The sequence below is a fragment of the Stegostoma tigrinum genome, chromosome 14 (assembly GCF_030684315.1).
Source record: "Stegostoma tigrinum isolate sSteTig4 chromosome 14, sSteTig4.hap1, whole genome shotgun sequence".
Lineage (NCBI taxonomy): Eukaryota > Metazoa > Chordata > Chondrichthyes > Orectolobiformes > Stegostomatidae > Stegostoma > Stegostoma tigrinum.
Genome location: NC_081367.1, coordinates 9,020,212 through 9,029,278, shown reverse-complemented (window position 1 = coordinate 9,029,278; position 9,067 = coordinate 9,020,212).

Here is a 9,067-nt window from a genome sequence, read left to right as displayed (position 1 = left end):
AGTCATCATGGCAGAAGAGGTGTTCAGATTGCCTTCCAGAGACAAGTGAGGAATCACAGTTGGAATACTGTGGAGCGCTGCAGTGGAGAAGGTCCCTCACGTTCACAGGAGTGGGGCTAAGCCATTCAGTCACCTGAGCCCACACCACCATTCAGGGCACCGTCACTGACCTCCATTTCAATTTCTCACCTAAGCCTGAAGATCCTAATTTGTTTTTCTTTTTAGAGTCCAAAAATCTAGCAATCTTAGCCTTGAATATATTTAGCTGTGCAGCCTTCTTCTGGGCCATAGGTTCAGGTTTGGCAATCCATTGAGTGATAAAATGTTAAATGGATTACCCATTCAGAGCCTCCCATGCTTCAATGGGATCTTATTCCCTAAGAAGAGTGAGTATTGCCCTATCACCTTTAATTTCTCATTGATTCTTACGATGCTGGCACTTTTTGCTGTCGTTATCTTTCTCAGGAGCTTGCTGCACACAAAATGGCTATTTTAAACTCCTCTTAAAATTCTCCTTTTTAAACTGCATTTTTTAAAAAACTTGGTCCTTAATCGCTCTTGATTTGAGGGACTTGGTGCACCGTGTTGAGGGCAGTTTGGAATTATTGGCAGTCTGTTGTAGTGTGTAGGCCAGACCGAATGAGGCTGACTTAATTTCTGTCCTTTCGTGTCCCTGTAGCTGATGAGAACGGCAGTGTTACCAGTGCGCTACCATCTCCTGGCTTTGTCACATTGACTAAACTTCAGATGGTACACCGTGTGGTTTAGGGGTTGTTCCAAGGGCCTGGAAGATGAGACAAATGGAAGCTTCTTTTTAAGCTAAATATTTTACTGACCCAGCTTTGGGGATGGATAGGAACTTAACTTTCGATATTTGCATATTTTACTTTTACTCTTGTGGGCAACATTGGCAAGGCTAGCATTTGTTGTAAGCACAGAAGATTTCCTTCCTTGAAAAGGAAATGTGCAAACCAGATCTCCCCACCCCCCAAGCTGTATTCGTGCAGCATTCATCGGGGCCTCCGGATTGCAGGTCCAATGACTTATCCCCCAAACTGAGAATCTTCTATCGTTTGAAACGCTGGAGGTTGAGTCTGGGATATTACCTGAGCTCCTTACCCCATTTGAATTGACAATCGCTGATTTGAGTCGTTATATTTTTGGGAAGTGGAGGTAGGGCTTTTGTTCTGTCCTTGTCAGTCCATTGTTAAGCACGTGGCTTCATTGGCCAGTGACAAACGCCTTCTGTAGAGCTCTAATCGCTGAAGTCTCCTATCGGTGTTGGTTGGTGCAAGGACAAGTAGCCCTGAAGACACCTATTGAACTTTTGACTGGTCCAGGAGTGCATTAGTCTGCAGTGATCGATGCCACCTGGGCTAGCCTTTGTCGAGGTCTTGGTGGAGAGGTTTCCCAGGGGCCGGGGCGGCTATTGGGGAGTGGGATCATGTACACAATGAAGGATGGAATATCAGTAGAATCTGCCCCTCCAAAGCGTGAGAACCATAGCCGGGCTTGATACTAAAGTGAGGGTTGACGGGGGGTGGGGTGTGTGTATGTGTGTGAGAGAGAGAGAGAGAAAGCATACTCCGTCCATTCCACTGTCTTTGAGAAATGGTTGCTCCAAACTGGTCCTGGGATTGACACATCCTGCGCAGGGTCATGCCCTCTTGCAGGGTTGGCGGCGGGGGTGGGGTCAGGGGAGTGAGTGAGGTGGGAAGGAGGTGATGCTCTGTACTCCCTGCAGATATTTTATCCACAGGACAGATGGATACTGAGGCTGATTTTGAGGATGCAGCTGCAGAGCGGCATCTTTTTCACAGCTTACTGACGAAACTGAATGGTTGATGTAAATCCACCCTCTCGAAATACACACTGTTAGCCCGGCTCGAATACTTCCCTTCCCTCCCCTCCCCATTGCTGCTGTGTTGTCCTCTCCTCTTCAGCTTACAGGAGATGGTGATTTCTTTTTCTTTGTAAAGAAAAATACCCTTCTGCTAAATGATGAAATCTTTTTCACGGAAGTTGAGTGTTTTTCACTGTTTGAAATAAAACTTCCGTGCTTCGCAGTCTCAAGACCCCTCTGAAGTGCACTGCTGCCACTGAAGTGTAGTTATGTTGCGGAAAAGCAACAGTTAATACACACACGCAGCAAAGAGCTCCGCCGTACAGTGATGTGGTGATGAGGAAATCGTCCGTTTTTGTAACGTTGATCACAGCAGCAGAGAGAAAGTTGTCCCCACCCCACCGTGCTCCTCTTTGGATAGCCCCGTGTCATCTATTACACCTTTTACCAGACCAGGCAGGCAAGGCTTTGGCTTAATGTCTGATCCGAATGGATGGCATGTCTAACTGGCGCTCTCTTGGCATTGCACTTCATGTACACTTTGATCAAATGTTCACATTCCTCGCGTGGAATTTGAATGAATGGTGGACTGAAAACCCAGTGGTATATTGACCAAAATATGAAGGGCCCCCCTCCCCCCTCACCATGCTACTCCACAGGTATCTTTGTACAGTTTGTTACTGGTAACATCGACCTATTAATCCTGACCAAAGGAAGGTGAGGCCTGTCAACCAACAGTGTGCACAAAAAGAACAGTTTGCATGCCCAAACACAGGCTGGACCGTACACCACTTGGTCCATTCTGATTCTGGTCCATCCACTTTGTGGCACCGTTCACTGTGAGTCATCTTCACCTTGTTTTGCGTATCCTACAAGATCTACAGCAGCAGGCTCCTCTTGTGTAGCGAAAGCCAGTTAACAGATTACATTTTTGTGATTTCAGAGTGTGTGTTTTTTTTACTTGCAAGCTGTAGTCAACATTGATCTCCATGGCGCTCAGCACCCTAGATTCCTAATTTATGGAAATGAAAGAATCGGTCATCGGTTTTGCTCCTGGTCATGGCCCAGCACCACCACCTGACTGCCTGTGCAGGTGGCATTTTTACAGAGATGAGTCAAAGTTTGATGTAGTTTGAGTTGCATGCCAACTTGTGTTGTTCTGGGGCTCCATTGGGAGGTCGAGGATGGATAGAACCGAGGAACAGAAATGCCCTATTTTTGTCCATGCACACTCTCGCGTTACTTTTTGATCCTTTCTGATACTTCACTGGGAATGATTTAAATGTATCTGACAGCTCTAGAACAGTGGCTGGGGTTACCGTGTGCTACTGATGGTTTAGGCGTTGCCATGCCTGGAATTTGCATCCCAGAATAGATGGTGGTTTTTAAAATTGTTTAACGGTAGCCTCCGGCCAGTATGCTTCTCAGTCCCTTCTCCACCTCCCACCATCTTATCCCACTGTCATATGGTATGATGTTTTGTATTGAAAGGCCTGTGATTTACTGGAAGGTTCGGTGGGCCTCTGGAGGAATGTGTTACCGTGGAAACTGTTGTGTGGCCATCTGTCCAAGTAGTGCCAAAGTGCTGACAGTGCAGGTAGTGCTGCTGACTTCTACTGCAGTGTTAGCACTTAACGTACTACTCGTACACACCATCTTCTCTGAAGATCTGGCCTTTCTCTTAACGGTTCCCAATGATTCTCTACATTATATGTGTGTGTGTGTGTGTGTGTGTGTGTGTGTGTGAACACCATGTTTCTTCTATCCACCCCACCCCAGTTTGTCGTCTTCATTCTGTCGACCATTGAGTGATGGTTGTATACAAACTATTGAATGCTGTACAAACAAAGATTTTATTCACAGGCACCCACGGGACCAGGAGTGTGCGGGTTGACGAAATATTCCGATTTTGATCAAGAGGTCCACGTCATCGATGCAAAAATGCACACAAAGTAACATAAAAGTGATGCAGGGGGTATACACTTTGCTGTTGTACTTCACTTACAGCATAAATCAGTTAAATAATAATGCAATTTTGCTTCAAGTAAAACTTAATGGCAGACAGCCTTCTCACTCAACCAACTACTTGAAGAGGAAATTGACTCGCAATTTAATCAACTGTTTACATTTCATGTGACCATTCGATTGAACAGCAAGTGTATTTACATTGGGGTAAATACATTTTTAAAAACAATAATAATTGGACATCATCGTACAGTCTCCACTTCAGTACTTGAGGTAGATGATTTTTGATGGTGTATTGAGAGTGCTAGTTCATAAGGTGCTGGGTAAAACGAAGGTTCCTGTGATATTACAGTGACTTACAATACTTGTAATCTAAGCGTCTGGGCTATTAGTCCTGAGAACCTTGAAATCCCACCTGGGCAGATTGGGGGGGCGGGGGGAGGAATCCCAGGAAATTGAACAAAACACAACTGGATGTCAGTAAAATGGTCAAGAAAATGCTTCTGTCTTTCCTTTTCAGAGAAAGGAAAATTACAGTTGGATCATCAGTGTCCTTGGTTGGTTAAGAAAGCCCGTTGCCTTTACCCAGCCTGGCTTATGCATGACTCCAGAGTCCTCACTGAGATGATTTAACCCTTTTAACTGTCCTCCCAAGTGGTCTAGCTAGAGGCTTACTTAAAGCAACTAGCATAGACAGTAAATGTTGTAGCTGATGCCCACTTTTGCAATAAGTCTTAAACACAAGAGCTCGTGTCAGTCTTAGCAAATACACCCTCCTTGATTTTTATGCATTTGTCGACCTGAGCAAGCCAGACTTTAAACTTTGTAGCTGTGTCAGTGCCTGCATGAGAGTGGGTTAGTAGAGATTCCATGTGGCCTAAGCGAGTGCCCCATGGCATTACTAGTGGTTATCTTTTGTGTCCCACCTCGGGCACCTTGAAAGCCTGCCCACCACACTGGCCCGTCTGTTTCTGGATTCTCCTCCATTTTTTTTCTTTCCTGAATTTGGGGCTGATTGACCACCTATTGGCAGCACCAATTTCCTGTGGAATATGAGGGAATGGAAGAGGAATTCTGAGTGTAGGCAGATGGCTTTCTTCTGGAAAGCTTTGGCCTTGCTGGACTCTTATTTTACCATCTCCCCATTCATTACTCCTTCCCCCCCCCCCCACCAAGTTACTTCTCCCTCTTTGCTACATCCCCATTGTTGGGCAAGAGTGAATGTACCAACTGATTGGATATGGCAGAATTTGAAGAATTGGAAATGGGAAATCTCCCTTAGCAATGGAGGGAATAATCTCTTGAGCAAGGATCTTCATTGAACAATGAGCCCCTTTCATCCAACCAGTCCTGCCCATGGTTGGATTTCTGGATCATTGAAATCACTGGGTGAAAGATTGTAATTTCTTTTTGAAGAACATCCAGTGCGAGGTAACTCTGCACTACTTTGGTGTTTTGCTTCACTGAGGGGTTATAAAAAGGTTAGGGTGTTGTTTTAAAACAAAAAGTACCAAGTACAGTATTTAGAATTTGCTTCAACCATCAGCGTGTGGGGAAAAACTTCAGAAATAATACTAAAACGGCTGATTTGAGTCAGTGAGCTTTGTGAGAATGCTTACTGATGTTTGGTGAAATGAGCTGAGATCAGCCAAAGAGCAACAGGTTTGTGAAGTTCTCAGTTCCTCGAATGTCTGTTGGTCAGGTAGAGACTTTAATGCTTCATGATGCTTTGTGGAAGTACAAAGCAGATTGTAATACTGTAATAGCCTCTTGTAGCTTGCCACTTGTCTTTTATTTACATTAATCCAGATTTTAGCCAGTCTCGGGCCTATAGGAAGGCCATTGGAAATGACTTATTTTGGGGGTGGGAGGGGTGGGTGGTCTTTGAGTTGGGAGTGGAGAGGAATAAGGGCGCTTCTTCTGGGTCTGGAGTGCCAAAGTGCAAATAGTGGTAGGTAGTGTAGAGTAAATCCTAGCTACACTATTTACACTTCAAGCACTGTTGTACCCATTTGCTGACAGGAAGGACAATGCCCTTTGACCTGACCCCCATTTTGGATGCTGCCTTGCACAAACACCTGTTGGGATAGATGTGTTGTGTTTTTTTTTTAAATCTGAAACAAAAAAATACAGTCAATAAAGACAACAGCTGCCTTCCCCAAGTCTGTTCAAGGGTGAATACACGCTGATTTGGAACAAGTCAGCCCCTTGCCTGTGCTCGCCCTGTTTGAAGATCTTTTGCTCGGGAAGGATTCCATTCCGTGGCTCTGCAAGTGTTGACTTTCTGGGGAAGGCACTGCTCAAGTATCGCTTTTTGTCACTAATTGACTGTCTTCACATGTCTAGTGATGTCACATCTGGCAAACTGTCAGAGGCCATGGGTTCCCAACTCAATGGAAACACCACTGTTATAATCAGAGCTGCTCCACGCTTGTCTTTATTAGAAAGGATTTAGTGGGTGCTTTGGGGTGTACATATCCTGCCAGAGGTCAACGGAGTGACATGACTGAAATGGGAGAGGAGGTGCACTTTTTCTTTCACTGCGTTAACCGTTCCTAGTTTGAGCAGAGGCCTTTGCTTTGTCGTCCGTGTCAGATACAGACAAATCAAAGTGTCTTGTGTCAAGGAGACTGCTGAACCTTGAATTGTGGAGCCGTGTGCCATCCTGTTTTGACTCGTGTATAACTTTCTGGGGTTTCTGTAACCTTGTGGCGTTTTGTCTTCCTCCTTCCACAGACTGGCTGTGCCCTGAACCACAAGCGCCGCTTGTGAGCGGATTTTAAACCAGATGGGTGGCTTTTCCTTCCAGCAGCTACCCATCTGGTTTATATATGTCCTGCCACTTCCAGAGTGGGCTGCAGCATCAAGCCTTGCCCACGTGGTAGTTCCCTTTTCCTCTTGGGGGAAATATTTAAGAGTTACACTTTTTTGCAGCCTTTCACTGGAATGCGCATACCCTGACGTCTGGAGAGAGGGAGTTTGGTTGGGGCGGGGGGGTATGGTGGTGGTAGTCGGGGAATGTTCGACTGCCGTCACTCTGTCTCAAGGCCTTAACCCTGCAGACAATGATGATGACTCATCTCCCCATCTTGAAGCTGGGGGGAAAAAGGCCATGTCCGAGCAGCCCAAAAGTGCTTGTAGTGCAGGTAGTTGTGTTTGAAACCTACTGCAGAACAATCACTTTCAGCGCTGCTTGAATTTGTGCGTCAGGTCGAGAGGGGTCAACTGCAATCCGGATGTCTTTTGCAGCGGCTGTACAGCGGCCTAGTCAGCTTGTCACTGGTAAGTTTGTGTACTTCTGGGAGGGTTGGGGGAATGGGGGCAGGGAGATCTAGTCAGGGGCATCGACTGTTAGAGAGATGCGTGCGCATACACAGTCACCCATACCTTTCTGATCCTTGTTCTAGAAGCATTGAATCCCTACAGTGTGGAACCAAGCCATTCGGCCAATCAAGTCCACATTGACCCTTCAAAGACCTTTTCCACCTGGCCCCTAACCTTCCCATGATCCACTTGGCCTGCGCATCCTGGGTAATTTCAGCACAGCCAGTCCACCTAACCCGCACCTCTGGACTGTGGGAAGAAACTGGAGCATGGAGAATGTGCACAGTTGCCCGAGGGTGGAGTCAAACCCAGGTTCCTGGTGCTGAGAGACAGTATTGCTAACCACCGAGCCACCGTGGTGCCCCAGGTATTTCGAACAGGTCCAATTGAGTTAGAGGCAGCTCCAAGTCTAGTTTTCCCCCTAACAAACCCTTGCCATGTAACCATTTAAAGTCAACCTGACCGCATTTTGCCCCAAGTTCCTTGTCACGGGTTTGATCCTGTTTTTAATCAGCTCTGTAGCAGCAACAAATTGCCTCCTTCCTTAATAAGGGCAAAACTGAGGGTCTTAAAAAGGACAAGGTTTCCATCAAGTTTCATCCTTTTATTGAAACCGTACTTTAGGACTGTCAGAATTGTTACAGCACTGGTGACTGCTCTGTCCATCAAGTACATACCTAATCTAGTCAGTCCCACCCCCTGCTATATTTGTTGGAGCAGCAGGTGGCCATTTAGTTCATTAAGCCTGCCCTGCTATTCATCGCAATCATGGCTGACTGAAACTTCAATGCATTTTACTAACCCATCCCCATAACTCCAGACACTGGTAATAATCAAAATCTAATGATCTTAATTAAACAGTTTCAAAGAGCAAGTTCCTACAGCCATCTGGTCGGCTCACACCTCTGAAATGGCATTCCCTTTAAACCGTGCCCCCTGGCTCTAGATTCCCCAGCCAGGGCAAACATGTTATCTCGATCTACCTTTTCTGTCCCTTTTTAAATATTTTAAGTTTCAATGAGATCACCTCACATTCTTTAAAGCTCTAGAACAATCAGAGCCAGTGTTCCCAATTTCTCTCCAGTGGACAGTTCCACCAAACTTGGATCAAGTCTGTTGAACCTCTACTGCTATAGGAGGGGGGGGGCAACAAGATATCTTAACTAAAGTAAGGAACGTAAAACTGCACACATTATTCCAGATGCTCTCTAGGCAAATCCTTATACATTTGAAGTAAGACTTCATGACTCCTGTATGCAGATATTTTTTGTCATAAATGTTCACATTCTGTTAGCCTTCATAATAGCTTGCTGCATCTACATGTTAGACTTTAGAAACGTACCAACCTGGGTAGTCAAGTATATCTGCACTTGCCACCTTTTATCGTTTTAAGGAATATTCTGCACATTTGTCTGTACCACCAAAGTGGATCACCTTCACTTCTCCATCTGCCATGTTCTTGCCCATCTTCCTCACAATACACATTCCATTTAGCGTTATCTCAAATATGGAGATACTTAGATTTTCTCAAGCACTTTTACTGCTACTGATGTAAGGTTAACAGCTGTGTAACTTGTTTTCTGTCTTGCTCCCTTTAAATAATGGAGTGCCATCTGTTGCCTTCCGATCTGCAGAGATCATTCCTGAATCTGTAGGGATTTGGAGGGTAATCACCAATGCATTGACTATCTACAGCCACCTCCTTCAACACTGGAACTGGGCATACACACAAAGTAATCATTTAGTTGCTCTGCCATTTCTCTCTTCCTCATTATAAAATTCCCAGACTGCCCGTAATGGGCCCACATTCATTTTAGCCAAACTTTTCCTTTTTACATTCCTGTGGATGCTTTCCAGTTTGTTTTTGCTTTTTCCTAGATTGTATTCTTATAAGCTCCCTTGTCAGCTTCATGGTTCTCCTTTATTGTAATCTAT